We start from the raw sequence: 17,328 nt of genomic DNA on the forward strand, positions 1-17,328 counted from the left end.
TTATGACTATTGGAAAACTAAAATGGATGCCTTTCTCAAATTCATAGACAGCAAAACTCGGAAGACTGTGATTAAAGGGTGGAAACGCCATGGGATTACTTCTCAAGATCGTACAACAAGTTTAAATCTTGAAACTGAATGGGCTGATGCAGAAGATAATGAAGCTTTTGGAAACTCCTAGACTTTGAATGTTATTTTCAATGGTGTTGACAATAACATGTTTATATAATAACACATGTACTAAAGCAAAATATGCTTGATAGGTTCTCAAAACTTACCATGAAGACACATCCAAGATTAGCATGTCAAGGTTGCAGCTCCTCACTACAACATTCGAGAATCTGAGAACGGATTAAGATGAATCTATCTTTGATTTCAACCTCATACTTGGACACATTGACAAAAATTCATTTTCCTTGGGAGAGAAGATGTCAGAAGAGAACGGGGTCAGATAAATCCTCAGATCTTTGCCTAAGAAGTTTGACATGAAGTTAACAAACATTGGAGAAGCTCAAGATTTAAGTACCTTGAAGGTTGATGAACTCACTAGCTCTCTTCAAATATTTGAAGTGGATATAAATGGAAGATCAAAATGAAGAACAAAAGTATAAATTTTGTGTCCAACACTGAATGGGGTGAAAATTAAGGTGGAGAAAGTTTTTTAGAGGCTATAGATCTTGTTGGGAGAAATATTAACAACTTTTTGAAGAAACTTGACAGAAGATGGAGGACAAATGTCCCAGACAAGGTGTCATACATTAGCCCATTAAACATAGGAAAAAGAGTTCAATGTCATGAATGTGAAGGGTTTGGTCACATTAAAGCTGGATCTCCTACTTTTCTAAAAAAATCGAAAATGGATTGTTAATCACTTGGATGAAAGTGAGGGAGAAATAGATAATAAATTGATGGCTTTTACTAGGAAATATGACTCTTACAATGAGTCTAGCGATGAAGAGATGCCATCAAAAGAACTTGCTGAAACATATAGATACTTGCTCACTGAATGGAAGGAAACTTGCTTGAGAGAAGAGAAACAAAAGAAGACCATAAGTGATATACTCCTTGAAAAAGAGAAGCTTAGTTCAACCATTGCAGGTATGGAAGAGGAAGTCACATTGTTAAAGTCCAAACTTGATAATATGACAAAATATGTTCGTATGTTGAACAATGGTTATGATATGTTATATGAGATCTTGGAGATTGGGGAGAAAAAGGATATAAGGTTTGACTATAATTCCATGAACAAAAAGATCGAATTCCTCACTAAGAAGTTTACTGCTCCTGAAAATAAAACTGGGTTTTTGATTAAAGATCACATGTCCTAGCATCCCGCTTAACATGTGTCCCCTCACAACAAAGGCAAGAAGAAATCATCTTGGAGGTGTCACCACTGGGGAAGATATGGTCATCTAAGACCATTTTGCTGTAGACTGTATAAATATCCTCAGTCTTATAATCATCCAAGGCACAACAGAAGAAAAAGGAAGAAAAATAAAGCAAAGAAAGTGTGGAAACTCAAGGAAACTTTCACTTGTTGTATAACTCACACATCTCTTAGAGTTCCCTCAAGAGAAGATTGTTATTTTGATAGTGGATGTTCAAGGAACGTGGCTGGTGAAAAGAGCTATCTTGAAGAGTTGAAGCCCGACTTTAATAGTTATGTTAAATTTAGTAATGGAACTAGAGGAAGAATCAAAGGCATATGAAAATTGATCATTCCAGGTTTTCCTTGTATTGATGATGTGTTGTTGGTAGAAGGATTAACTGCTAACTTGATCAACATAAGTCAACTATGTGATCAATGTATGAATGTTAGCTACAACAAGTGTGAATGTATTATCTCTAGAAAAGATCAAGAGGTTCTAATGAAGGTTTTAAGATCCAAAGACAACTATTATATGTGGACCTCTCAGCCATCATCCAAGGTTAAGAGCATAGAGGAGATCATATATGAAGATAATGTCAAGGGGTTGCCAAAACTCAATTTTGAAGAATGTTAAATTTTTTACGTGTTTCAAGTTGGTAAGCAAACAAAGATGTCATATAAGACGTTCAACATCTTACTATTATTTCTAAATTACCATTTATGAACTTTATGAGACTCATGCAAGGAGTTGTCGTTAAAGGAAAAATGGCTCTTGAAAAGGAACATTATGTTGAAGCATTAAAATATTATGAAATTATGGAGTTTTTTTAGTGATGTTCAGTATTTAAAGACTATGTTGAATGATGGATATGGTTTTTCTAAGTTGATAAATGTATTTGTGACTAAGAATGAAGGTATTTCTCCTGGGTTGTTGAATTTGAGTTATTCTGAATGTTGGGAAAGATGTATCAAACATTATGTCCCACATATGTGAACTTGTTGATGAAACTGATATGGGTTTTGATGGAGAAATGTTATAGCCTTTTCATCTCAACTTGTTGTTGCTTCTACTTTTTTGGTGTTCCTTGTTTTATTTGCTCATATAGTCTGATTATATGGTACATATTCCGAATTTGAAGTCTTTTGGGCTTAAGATATGTGCTAGTTTGGTTGGCTGATGTTCCTGTCAAGCTGTTGTTATGGATCCTGAAGCTTGTTTTTTTTATGGTTATTTTTATATCCTTTGTCTATTTTGAGGAAAAGAGAGGGAGAAAAGAGCAACTTCTTTGATAACATTTGTCTCTTGAGCACTAGCTATGGTGAAATCTTGAAGAAGTGGTTAAGTTGTGCTTTCTCTATCTTGAAGAAGTGTTTAAGTTGTGCTTCGCCTAAAAAATAGCCAAATGGACAGATAGATTGTTGTTTATTTGATTGGATTTCTTTTATAGGCAAAATAGCAAGCAAGATGTATGGAATATGTTATGGGACATCTTGGCACGAAGGTTGCTAGTACTTCATTTGGTTATAAAATCTCTATTCATTATGGAACGATCAAAAGATGTCTTTTGGGTGTAGTTTGTTAATCCCAAACCGTTTGGAAAAATATTTGGATTTAGAAGATTTGGAGGATTGATTTGCATTGGAGACAATATGTATTGCTCTAAGGACATATGTATGACATCTTGTCTTGAACATTTTTCTCCCATCTTCTGTCCAGACTTCTCAAACCTTTGTTGAACTTTCTTCCAACAAAATATATAGCATATGAAAAACTTTCTTCATTATCCTTATCACCTTGATCTTCCTTCTCTTGAGTATTGGATAAAAAAGTTATACCTTTGTTCTTCTTTTCTGATCTTCCATTTATAGAAACTTCAACAGTTTGAAGAGAGCCAATGAGTTCATCAACCTTTAAGGTGCTTAAGTCTTGAGCGTCTTCAATGGTTGTTACCTTTATGTCAAACTTCTAAGGCAAAGATCTAAGAATCTTTCTGGCCAGTTTTTCTTTTGACATTTTTTCTCCCAAAGCAAAAGAATTTTTGGCTATATCATGTAGTCTAATGTTGAAATCAGATATGGATTCATCTTTCATCATCCTTAGATATTTCAAACTTAGTCGTGAGGAGTTATGGCCTTGACATCCTAACCTTAGATGCACCTTCATGAGCAGTCTTGAGAATCTTCCAAGCTTTTTTAGCTTCAGTACAAGTGTTGATTAGTCTAAAAATGTTCTTGTCAACACCATTCAATATATAATTCAAGGATTTGTTGTTTCCAAGATCTTCATCATCTTCATCTTTGGACTAATCAGCTTCAGGATTTAAGCTTGTTGAACCATCTTGAGAAGTGATAATAGGATGTTTCCAACCTTTAACCATAATTTTCCATGTTTTGTTGACTATAGATTTGAGAAAAGCAACCATTTTGGATTTCCAATAGTCATAATTTTTGCCATCCAAAACAAGTGGCATGTTGATTGAACCTACATCATTAGTGTTGTACATTTGAATATAAAGAATCTTCCCTGGAGCTCACCCAAACAGAATAGGGTGCCTGCTTTGATGCCAATTGAAATTTTGTTACTAAGGAGACAGATGTTGGACACGATGTTGGGACAACTGGTCCAACTTGTTAAACCATTATGACAACAATATCACAATAAAATTAATCACAATGCAAAAAGAAATAAAGTAACATAAGAGATTGGTAACCCAGTTCGCTACAAACAACACCTACATTTGGAGGGAACTGTACCCAAGAAAGGAAATTCACAACTTTTATTCAGTACAATGAGTTTTATATGAACAAAAACCCCATTTTGTTCAAATCCTCTTCCTAATACTAGTGACTTTCTATTTAGGACTCTCCCTAAATATGAGAATTCCTATCACTTTCTCTCAATCACTAATCTATGTGATCAATTTCAATAACAACTCTATTGAATGTTGAATTTATAACTCAACTAACACAACCAACAATTGTGCCAAGTTACTGAAATAATAGTGTCGTGTACACAAACACAATCTAACTCTAATCCTTATTATATGAGTGATACCGTTATCGTGGAATACAACTAACAAAAAACTCAAAAACTTTAACACATAGAACTGAGTCCTAGCGCACAAAAGTTTTCTCAAACATGAGTTTTGAGTCTCCTTAAATAGCAATGCATTCTGGGATTTTCTCCTTTGGACTTCTGATTAAATCTAAATAAGAACTACAATAACATTTGTCTGTTGTCAGAGACTAGACGTTATAGCACATATGTTGGAACATCATGTTCCACACGTATCCCTTATGAACCAGAAATAGCTTGAACATATTGCATGTTATTTTGCATAATGCAGTCAATCCAAAAGGAGCAACATTCATCAATATTTATATCAACTTTTCTTCTTGATTTCTATGGTGGACTAGCCTTAGAAGTCTGAATCTTTTTCTTCTTGGCTTGTCTAAGTTTAAGGCCTCGACAATAATTTTTTTTCTTTTTGGCTTGTCGAAGTTATGAGGCTTCAACATCATCTTGCCATTTACTCTGATATTTGGGAGGTAGGGGTCTATAGGAAACCTCATTACTTTATTGAAAACCACCATTCCCATCATTTTCATCATTTTCATTGTTCTTGCCTTTAATTCTCAAAATCATACAAATATTTTATGATTATGAGTTGAATGAATAACTTACTTAGCAAAATTAAATACATTAATAAATATTAGAATTTATCATAAACTCGTGTCCTTTCACCATCAAGAGCGGTATGTGTTTTTTCTTTCCTTGGCATCTTTCGATTTGGAGTAGTATTAGTGGAACAACTTCTTATTTTTCGACTCTAAAAATAAAAACAAGGACAAATAAGGGATAAAGAAAAAATCTATTGTCATAAAAGAAAACAAATGTTTAAAAAATGTACTTGTTTTATATATTTTGGTTAGTTGGATTCCTGATTGTCATTAACTGCTTCAACTTCCCTCTTTTTCGATCCTTTTGGAACGAGTGCTCAAGTTACAAAATTTTGACACAAGTAAATAGTATGAACACAAAAGAATATTTAGTGGGTTTTACAAGACCCTTTATCTCACCTTCTTGGATGGTGGACAGGATTCATACATGTTCAAGATTAACCCTTAAGTACCCTCTATAGTTATGTATATTATACTTAGTCAAAACTACTCTCTAAGCAGGTTTTTTAAAATCATTTTCTAAGGCTGAAAAAGACCTATAAAAATACCATTTTAGAGGTGACAGCTGAAAAGGTGAGCCAAGTTTACAAGTTGGTAGTGGTGGAAATTTGGGAAGGTGAAATTCCAAAGTAAAATCATGTCTATCTTTTATGTAAGAAGAAAAATTAAGTTTGGGAACTTTTTCAGGGATTTTCTGTTTCAAAATAGAAATTGCATCATAAATAGTTCGACTAAGTTAACGTGGATTATACATGACTTCAAAGTGATTTTAAAAAGCTCTAATCTCCTTGATGTGCATACCTCGATCTTTATTTTTGGTTTGTTTTTACAGAGAGGAAAAATAGTCGGTTAAACGTTTTAGCAGAGTCGAGTTATCCATAGAAACATCAAGATGATATATTGAGCACCATTTTTCAAGAATCTTGAAATTCAAAAGGGGTTAGATTAATGACTTTTTGGATATGAAAGTATAAACATGTTTGATAGTCCCTCTCAGACAGTATGGTGTTGGCTAAACATATTTCCTCTTTATGGATGAAAAGAGACCTTGGTAAGAACTGGCAAAAACAAAATTGCCTAGCCACAAAATTTAGCTGATAACTCATGAGCCCCAGGGTAGATTTCCCTGTCGAAATTCTGGTCAATAGAACAATAAGTTTGAGAAAAGCTACCCAAATACCGAGAGATTTATAATAGAGTTCCAGTGAAGAAGCTGGAAATTCTCTTCTACACCAATCTGATACATGACTTTGATTGACGAATGGTGTCATCGAGGAAACGAATGTGCCACAATCCACATAAATGAATAAATATTTCCTAAAGTCTTCTTCGATTTATAAATCAACATCTTCTAGAGTTAGAAACACCAGTCTGGTACCTTCAACTCATCTTGCTAGATCAGTTGGAGCATAGACATTGAGAGAAGGTTCAAATGTGGAACTAAGCCAAAGTTGCAAGATCCATATAGGGCCAAAATCAAGTTTTTTTCTTCAGAACTGGTTATGGTTTTCAATTCAGGAGAAGAAAGTTCTAACGATTCCTAAAGAGAACCCGAGATCAGTTTACTGAGGCAGATATTGCACTCGTCATAAATCTGGGTTGCTAAATCTATGAACTTCTTAGCTATTTGCAGAGAACTAAAACAAAAGATGAAATGGGATAACTAGAGTGTGAGAAAAGAAACATCATCGTAGTCATAGACCTCTTAAGTATGGTCATGGTGTCTTGAATATAAGCATTAAAGCTAGCATGGGTGAAAGAAAAATTGGATTTAATCTTATTTTTTAGAGTAAGGTCGAAAGTATCCCTGGTTGGTCGAAGGCCAATAGTGGCAACGTCGTCGAAAATATTAAGGGTTATCATTCCGCAGTAAAGGTGAAATGTATTTGTCGAACCCTCCCAAATATAAAGGGCTGAGATGAGCATGTTGTGTTGTACTTGAGACCAGTTCTTGGCAATTGAATCAAGTCAAAAATGTCTCGGTATTTCCAAATTTATCCTCTCTTCTTTTCCACTTTTCTCAACCAATTGAGATAAGCTTCATTGTTGGTAGAAGGAGAAGAATGGAATACACGGTGGGGTAAATACATAAACCCTAACTCAAGATTTTGTACTCAAACATATTAGGTTTACATTCGGGCAAACAAGGAACAAATTTGCTTAACTTAACATGTTTTGCAAAATATTTGGGTAAAAGACCCAAAAATGCATGAACACTACCTAAGATAGAACAAAGAATTAGTACCTGGGAAGCCCATGTGATGGTTTTTTCTCTCTTCATTGGTGGTTCAGGGATGTAGGTGCGGTTGTCAGAGTAGGAAGGTGCAGTAACATCAGTAGTGGAAGGAATTTAAAGTTGTTGTTTTGAGCCATAAGTATAAGCCATTTTTTAGAACTGGAGTTAGAAGATGTGAAAATGGAAGTTTGCAAGTACAAAAATTCTTAAGGTTCAGAAGAATAAAAATGGTGAAATGGAAGAACGAAAAGAAGAGGAAGTTATATAGTTGTTGAAATAAGACTTTTCATTTTCCCTCTAAGACTAAAACATTGGCGTTTTGGATTTTTGTGTTAAAACATTAATGATTAATGTTTTTCCTTTTATTTAATGTGGTTAATTCCTGTGTCCCACGATGACCTTGGAAGTCAGAGCCATAATGGTAGATGCACACATCTTACTGAAGTGATGACTAGATAGTAGTAGTCACGATGATGGTGACATATGCAGAACGGTTGGAATAGTATTGAGACTTACTAAAAAATGCCATTTGTCTGCCATATTGAAAATATGATCGAAAATGACATATTTTGAGAGGCATCGGTTAGCCTATGATTTTTTACTCAGATTTTTCGATAAGTAATGTAGGTATGAGACAAATATAAGTGTTAAATACGAGTAGATAAGGTATGTCTTTCGACACTAAATCACAAAATTCGATAGGAGAGCATTTTGATAAAGGCAGTTAGACAACTTGAAAGGAGTTTCGAGTGTGATAACAGTTTGAAGTAGTTCAAAAAGCAATGAAACATGGAAACACATCAGAAGACAAAAGCCTACATAACAAGATACATGTCAAATTCTGGATGAGTGACTGTTTTTCGACAATTATTAATGTACATAATATATAAGTAAATTTGGTTTTTGGGACAAGGGTTTGCATTTTCATTTTGTTCTCTTTAGAGTTCATACTTCCAAATTACAGAGATATATAATTTGTGAGAAATGTATCAACTTGTTTCCCAATTTAATTCAAACATTTTATCTAATTTCTCTACCCATTTTTCTTCATTTACTCTATCTTATTGGTATTCTTGTATTTACTGCTTTGAACTTTTATCAAATTGTTCTAAAGTAAAACAATCAACTTTCAAGCACCAAAACACTTTTTCAAACTTTTCATACAAAAATATCCTTTATGATTTTTTTGAGTTTAATACTGCAAGTGAATTAAAATTCGTGATTTGTTTATTACAAAAAGTAGTAAACAAACACACATGGTCTCCTGTATTTAAAATAAAGACTTTAGGCCTAAACATGTTTGAAATGGCATATAATACATGTTGCTAAATTAGAATAACACATGGAGGTGTCTAAAATAAAGGCTTTAGGTCAAAGCATGTCTCAAATGACGCATATAATACATGTTCTTAAATTGGAATGAGAGGTTAAGTGACTCACACTATAAAATTGCAATGGGGATGAATCTTGAAGGAGTTCCAACAAGGCAAGGCTTTTTGCTGATATGGTGTGAAAATCAATGAACTAAGATCTTATTCATTCTGATGCTCTTCACCGATGTTAGATTATGAATCATCTTCATTTCCAACAAAAAAACCACCATCATTAACTATGCTATTTTGTTGCTAATAAAATTGAAAAGTACATATTTCTTGGAACATGTATCAGTAGTGTGGTTGGTCATTCTACAACAAATGCAAATTTTGGTGCTCTATAAAATAGTGTGGACCCGTAATTCAAAGGTCTCTATATAAAAAGAAATTTATAGCTCCATAAAAGGAGCGAAAGAAGGAAGAATCAAAGTTTATTTCACAAATTTAAATCTTACAAGAATCAAATTTATACATGAAATATTCCTAACTAGTTTGTTATATAACTAACTAATTTGTTTTTCACATTGTCACAATTAACAAAATATATTAAAACTACATACATATTAATTTTATAATAACTAACTTTTTTTGAGAACGAAAAACAAAATTTTATAATTTTGTAGGAATGAAAATATATTTTTATCAAATTATTGTCAATCTTAAAAGTGGTCCTAGTTACGAATCCTCTAAAGACAAAGTGATCTTAGTTATCGTAAATTCATCAATGTTGTTGTCTGTCTTCATTGCAAACATTGAATAATGACACAACTGTATAATAATAACAAATGCATCTTATCCATCATGGTATACATCAAGGTATACATGCATAAATTTAAATTTCAAGTTGAGACCCACATCAATTTTTTATCAATAATAATTGACTCCCACTCGAATATATATATCCTAATGGTGGGACCTTAAAACCATTTTGTTCATTGTTTAAAAGCCTATTTAGGTCATGATACAATGAAACATCATAAAATAAAAAGAAAAATTAAACGACGGTGACTCTATTAGATATATGATTTCTTGTTGCCAGTTGTTGAAAAATCTAAAAAGTGATCAAAATATAGGTAGGAGAATTAATGGATGTGATTATCATAACCGTGACAATGAAATAAAGCTAACTTTTTGTGTTGTATATTGATCTAGTTTCTAAATCACATTGTTTGTATCATTTACATATCTACATTTTTCTGTCTCTTCCTAACCAAGTTTGCTTGTCTCTTCAAGACACATCTAGGTGGAATTGAGAATGGAAAATGATCAAGTTACAAGCAAGGAGATGAAAGTTGAGATTCCATCAAAGAGTGAAGTGATGGCAAGTAGTGTTGGAGGTTCTAATGTGGGACAAGGTGGACTTATGAGACAACCTAGTATGACCAAAACTAGTTGTCTATGTTCACCAACAACACATCCTGGTTCATTTCGTTGTAGGCTTCATCGTACTCCTAGTCTCCAAAGGACCAAGAGTATGGAACCAGGATCGGTGTCTGATCAGGATCAACATTAGGTCACAGTTCTATGGTTGATGCTGACAAGGATCAGATGGAATAATCTTCTATTGAATTTTATGTTCAATTTTATTAAGCTGCTGTTGTTATTTCTGTTCTGTATAATTGTATATTGTTCCAAAATCCATGTCGATGATTCTAAATCTGAACTGTGAAATTGGGAAATGTTTCTTCTTTTTTTTGTATCTCTCTATTTATTATCTTTTTTCTTTAATTTCTTGGATAAGAAAAGGTAAATTACTTGGGTTATATGTGATTATGTGAATCTTATACTTCGCAAAACATTTCAGTTTATTAAAACAATTGAAGTTATTATGAGTACTAAGTAGTGCTTGTAAATGAGATATAACTCGATAAACTCTCGTGATGCGCGGAATGTTGTTATAAATAGTGTATTTATGTTAACACAGAAAAATGATTATGTTCTGCGTTGTTGATTAGAAACTCAAAGGGCCAAGTTTATAAACTTAGCAGTACAACTGACTATCTAAAAAATAGGAAACTATCTCACACACTAACAACATATCTTAAGTGTGTGCAAGACTTAGCAATACAACTTACTACCTAGAAAATAGGAAACTACCTCACACACTAAGAGCATATCCTAAGTGTGAGAGAAAATAGGAATTGAAAGCAACAAACAATTAATTAAAAACAAACAATAGAAATAATTCTAAAAATCAAATTGACTTATTCAACAATTCCTCCCTTAAACTGTATGCTCCTTGCAACAGTTTATCTCAGACTCATCAAGCATTCCTAGAGCACTTAACATATGTTGGAATTCTTCAACTTTAAGTGGCTTTGTCATGATGTCTGCTAACTGATCTCTTGTATTGCAATAATTCAGCTCAATAACACCATCATTACATAAATTTCTCAAAAAATGAAACCGAACATCAATATGTTTACTTCTTCCATGCAAAACTGGAATTTTGGATAATTTAATTGTTGACACATTATCACAAAACACCACAGTAGCTCCTTCTTGACAATGACTTAGATGTTCCAAAATTCTTCTCAGCCAAACACATTGACAAGCACATAACGCGGCTGCTATAAACTCTGCTTCTGTTGTGGATAAGCTAACAACCGACTGCTTCTTCGACACCCAAGAAATAACTCCCCCTCCCAGCAAGAAAGCATAGCCCGAAGTGCTCTTCCTGTCATCAAGGTCTCCTGCATAATCATTGTCGGTATAAGCAATTAATTCTTCATTTCCTCCAGCCTTATAGAAAATTCCCAGATTTTGGGTGCCTTGTAGATATCTCAAAATTCGTTTTGCTGTCAAGTAATGACTCTCTTTTGGCTCTTCCATAAAGCGACTTATCAAACTGACAGAATATGCAATATCTGGTCTTGTAGATGTGAGGTACATAAGACTTCCCACAAGTTGTTTAAATAGAGTCGTATCAACCTTCACTTCTTTGTCTTCTTTTAGTAACTTGCTTCCTGGAACTATAGGACTCTTCACGGGATTACAATCAGATATGTTAAATTTGTTTAACATATCCTTAATATATTTCTTTTGCCCAACGAAGATACCATTGCAACCTTGCAAAACTTCAATGCCCAAAAAATATCTCATCTTGCCTAAGTCAGTCATTGCAAATTCTTTCATCATCATAGTTTTGAACTCTTGAAACATCGACATATCATTACCGGTATATATAAGATCATCTACATAAACACACACAATTAAAATTTCACCTTTCTCTTTCTTCTTCATAAATAAAATATGTTCATGTGGACATTACAAAAAATCATTTGCTGCAAGATAAGATTCCAACTTGCTGTACCATGCTCTAGGAGCCTGCTTAAAGGCCATACAAGGCTTTCTTAAGCTTGTATACTTGATGCTCACATCCTCGAGATACATAACCTGGTGGCTGCTCTAGGTAGACATTTTCGTTGATTGCTCCATGTAAGAAAGCTGATTTAATATCAAGTTGATGAATACCCCACCTTTTTGTAGCTGCCAATGCAACAACAGTTCTGATGGTTTCAAGACGAGCGACTGGCGCAAAGATCTCACTGTAATCTATGCCTTCCTCTTGAGTGTAGCCTTTTGCTACGAGTCTAGCCTTGAATTTGTCAATCTCCCCTGTCTCCTTCAACTTAGTTTTGAAAATCCACTTGACTCCTACAACTTTGCAATTTGGTGGTGGATCAATTAGCTCCCATGTATCATTCCTTTGAATTGCTTGAATTTCAGCATCCATTGCATCCCTCCAATGCTGAATTTTTTATGCTTGTTTATATGTTACTGGATCTGAACATGTAAACATGGAAAAATTCATTGCATCTTCCTCAGTTAAATCATCACCAGTGACATAATCTCTCATCCATATTGGTGGTCTTCTAGTCCTCCCTTAAGCTGAATTTTCTGAAGCTCTTGAAATGTTAGAATCCAGCATATTTGAAGTTGAGTTTGGAGCTGCATCACTTGTAGTTGCTGTTGTATCATTAGAATTTTGGATTATCTCATCATCTTCTTGACTAGATTCTTCCAAAGGATTCAACTCACTTGTATCAAGTGTTATGCTTGTTTTTGCTTCACCCCAATCCCAGGCAGCATCCTCCTGGAATTTAACATTTGTACTGATCCAAATTTTCTTCTTGATTGGATCATAAAGTTTGTAGGCCTTAGACTCCTCACTTACACCCAACAACACACATTTGATACTTTTATCATCTAGTTTGCTCCTTTTTTGATCAGGTACATGAACGTATCCAATGCTGCCAAAGATTCTAAAATATGAAACAAACGGCTTAATTCCGCTCCATGCTTCCTCTGGTGTGACGTTCTTGACAGCAAGAGTCGGGCTTCTGTTTAAAATATGAATCACCCATTTTACAGCTTCTGGCCAAAAGGATCTTGAAACTCCCTTTTCACTACGCCAAAAACTGGAATAGACAGCGCCCCTTAGAGGGCGCTTTATTACAAAAGCGCACTCTAAAGTGAAGAGAAAAAATAAGGAGCGAACAACTTGAATAGACAGCGCACTTTAGAGGGCGCTTTTGTAACAAAGCGCCCTCTAAAGTGAAGCGAAAAAATAATGAGGAAATGAAGGGACACCAATAGAGGACGCTTTATTGAAAGCGCCCTCTAAGGGTAACCTTAGAGGGCGCTTCTAAAAAAGCGCTCTCTATGTCCATGTACATTTCCAGTTTATAAGGCGCTTTTTGGAAAGCCTTAGAGAGCGCTTTTAGAAGCGCCCTCTTAGGCCCCCTTTAGAGGGCGCTTTTGTCACTAAGCGCCCTCTAAAGTGAAGCCAAAAAAAAATGGAGGGACAACAATAGAGGGCGCTTTTGTGAAAGCGCCCTCTAAGGTTACCCTTAGAGGGCGCTTTTGAAAAAGCGCTCTCTAAGTCCATGTACATTTCCAGTTTAGAAGGCGCTTTTGGAAAGCCTTAGAGAGCGCTTTCAGAAGCGCCCTCTTAGGCCCCCTTTAGAGGGCGCTTTTTTAAAAAAGCGCCCTCTAAGGTCCCCTTTAGTAAACATTAAAATTATAACATATACTGCATGTCTCTTTATTTTCCCTCTCTATAAGCTATTTCGTTTACGTAACTGGGTTTTCTCTCAACTGCGATTACTTTCTACTGCGATTACTCTCGTCCTCCGTTCGTTCTCCCTCCCTCACCGTCATCGTCGCCGTTCGTTCTCCCTCCCTCACCGTTCACGTTCACTGCGTTAACCTCTTCCACCGTCACTGTTCACTTTCTTCTCCATCGTTACCGTCACCTTTAAGGTATTTCTCTTCTCCATCGTTACCGTTCACTTTCTTCATGTGTTTGATTAGGGCATTTTCTAAACTTAGTTTTTCATTTTGTGCATTATGTTGATTAATGTTGTTTAGGGCAAACTGAGTTTTTTATTTCTGATTGAAAACTGATATATTTGAAGTGTGTTTGAGCTTGTGCTTGGAAGTTTGATGATTATGGATGCAAGTTTGTTCATGTTCCAAACACCAAAAGTTTGCATTGGTCTTTTGCATGCAGTAGGTGTGTGTGAGTAAATGTGTATGCAGTAAGTTTGTGCATGCAGTAAATGTGTTCACGTATTGAATCATTGTCTTACTTGGGTCTTATTGAATCATTTCTATATTACAGATAAAATGGCTAACCAAGACGATACCCATGCCGCGAATGAATCACGTAATAATGTTGAAAAAGAAATAAAACGAGGATTGACTGTTATGAAGTCAATCATTCGTGCAAGAGACAAGGGTGTAAAATTTGAAGTACATTGGAGTGCTGAAGACCAATTAATTGAGCCTAACGGTTCAATGTTGGCAAGTTACATTGGTTTCCTTGTTCGCCAACATATTCCGATTACATGTGATAATTGGAGAAGTCCGGACTTGAAGGTTGGCAAGGAAAAAATATGGTCGGAGATACAGGTACTTACCATATATTGTTATATGTTTTTTTTGTTGACTATTTGTTAACCATATATTGTTATAATATTACTTTATAATAACACACTCCATTTGTATGTTTTTTAGAGATCCTTTCACATCGATGAAAGCCGGCAAAAATATTGTATTCAATTGGCCGGAAAAAGACTCCGAGGATTTCGATCCTTTTTGTGCAACAAATTTCTCAAGGATGAGGAAGGAAAATCTGTTGAAGGAGAACGGCCAATGAAGTATGCCGAGATTATTTCAGCCGATGAATGGGATAACTTTGTCGCCAAACGAAGAAACGAAAAATTCCATGTAATGTCTATTAATTATGGTATTATACAATTGTTAAGTTACTTGGTTCTAATATGCCTTAAACTTTTTTATCCAGGAAATAAGCGACATAAATAGGAAAAGGGCATCAAAACCCGCGTATCCGTACAAAAAAGGGCGTACGGGTTATGCACGGTTACAACAAAGAATTGTGAGTATATTCAAATGCTATGAGCTTATACATTGTCACAATATGTTATAATTGATGATCTTATAATCTAATTCAATGTGTAGCTAGCCGAGGAGAAAAGTGACGCAACATCTCTTCCGGACCACGTATTATGGAAGGCTGCTCGGGTTGGGAAGGATGGGGCTGTCGTTGAAGCGGTCCAAAATGTTTATGACGAATGTGTAAGTATATGTAACATTATTTCTTTAATTATATCGAAAATTTTGTTAGACATATAATTCATTTTTAATCTCCTCTAATAATATTTCAGGAGACTTTATCCCAAACCCCTTCAACCGAGGTCCAGGATTGCAGGAGCGTACTTAGTCGAGTACTAAATGTTCCTGAGTATTCCGGTCGTGTGAGGGGTAAGGGTTTTGGTGTGACTCCGTCGTCATTTTATAAAAAAACAAAAACAAAAAATCCTACCAACAAAGAGGTGATGGAGACCTTGGCGGAGTTAAGGGCACAAGTACTCCAACTGCAAAACGAGAATGCAAGGTATAGAGAGGAAAGGTGCGCTTCCGAGGCAAAAGATACTAGTGACCGAGCTAGTATCAATCATCAACCGAAATTTCCCGAGGTAATTATATATGTTATTATGAAATTAAAATAGCACTTTTTTACTTGACACATATACAAGTTAACAATAACATTTATTATTGGTTTAGGGCATTTCACCTTGTCAGCTGTATCTATCGTCACCAACTTATCGCATGGTTGGCAAGGGAAAAGTGCACAATACTTCGGGTGAATTACTTCACCATAATCCCCTCCCGGTGGGATTTATGAAAGTTTCGGTTGACCTCGTATTAGATACGGACGCCCGTCTACCATTACCCGACGTTGTTTCAGAGACAACGTTGATGCGAGATGCAGTCGGATCCTTTGTTGGTTGGCCGTCAGATCTAATTTTCCCTGATGCCGAGGTATATATGTTCTAAATGATTATGAATATTTAGAATTCACATTTCAATTCAGCTACAATTATGATATTTAATCAATCCTTATTACATGGTAATGTTAGACTCCTACAAGACCCACCCCTAAAGCTGGTAAAGGGATTTCAAGACGCATCGAGTCGGTTGCATCTCAAAAAGAGGTACAAATATATATACCCATTGAATTATATACACAACGATTCTTTTGCATCACAAAAAGTAATGATTTATTTTATATGAATTTTTAGGTTCCCAGTCGAAAGTTGAAAAGCGATGGTAAGGATATTCCAACGAAGGATATTCCAACGAAGGATATTCCAACGAAGGATATTCCAACGAAGGATATTCCAACGACGGCCGGGACAAAATCTCAAATTATGATGCGTCTTGAGAAAATGGTGGAAGAGTCCGATATTATGGACGGGTCCATTCGTAGTATAGATTTTGATGAAGGTGTTTTCGGAAAAGCTCATTTCGAAATAATTGGAAAGGAGGACATGCAACAACTTTTTGAGCACGACGAATTGGGCATCGCTATCATTCATACATACATATGGTACTCCGATCAATCTATAATTTACTTAGTTGAACAATTTATTTACACATTTCAATGAGTAGTCTAATATTTATTATGTTTCTATTTAAGGTATATGTATGACAAATTGATGCGGGGAACTGAATTGTGTAACCGTTTCAATTTTATTGCTGCTTCCCGTGTCAACGCAACGTTAATATCGAAAAATCCAACATCCGTAAAGAATGATCTAGTCGATAGATTCATGGCGGCCGGCGATAATACTACACGCAGTTTGTTTTTTTACCGTTTAATTCTGGCAACGGGTTAGATTTTCTTTCTAATAATTTCATTCTAATCTATGTATATCTTTTACGTAGAAAATTTTCATTCATCTAAATTTTTGTTTTATTTTACAGTGGCCACTGGGTGTTGGTTGCTATGAATCTTTCGAGACTAATAGTGTATTATCTCGATTCGTTATCGGGTGATTGGAGTAAATATCCGGGTTTGAAGAAGACGGTTGACACGTAAGTGAAATTCCCCTAAATATTCCTGTGTATTTCTATATTTAATTATGTCTGTCAGATTGATCTCAATATACGTTTTTATTTTGTTAGGGCAATACTAAAATTTAGATCGAAAAAGAATTACCGCATTAGGAAGGACATTACCTGGGTCAGAGTTCAGGTATATATTAAGTATCTTATTTTTGCTTATAATAGTGTTTGTTTTTTTGCTTATAATAGTGTTTGTAAGAAATTAACTATATATATATTGTTTGTTTTTCTGT

The 17,328-nt window shown here is 34.9% G+C and overlaps 1 long non-coding RNA gene across 1 annotated transcript; it reads left to right on the plus strand.

Moving 5' to 3' along the window:
* The first annotated feature begins 9,577 nt into the window (after positions 1–9,577).
* LOC127074946 (uncharacterized) lies at positions 9,578–10,387 on the plus strand. Its single transcript, XR_007786151.1, has 2 exons — positions 9,578–9,732; positions 9,893–10,387. It is a non-coding gene; the product is annotated as an uncharacterized LOC127074946 (long non-coding RNA).
* The last annotated feature ends 6,941 nt before the right edge of the window (positions 10,388–17,328 follow it).

This window comes from Lathyrus oleraceus, chromosome 4 (assembly GCF_024323335.1).
Source record: "Lathyrus oleraceus cultivar Zhongwan6 chromosome 4, CAAS_Psat_ZW6_1.0, whole genome shotgun sequence".
In the NCBI taxonomy this organism is placed as follows: domain Eukaryota; kingdom Viridiplantae; phylum Streptophyta; class Magnoliopsida; order Fabales; family Fabaceae; genus Lathyrus; species Lathyrus oleraceus.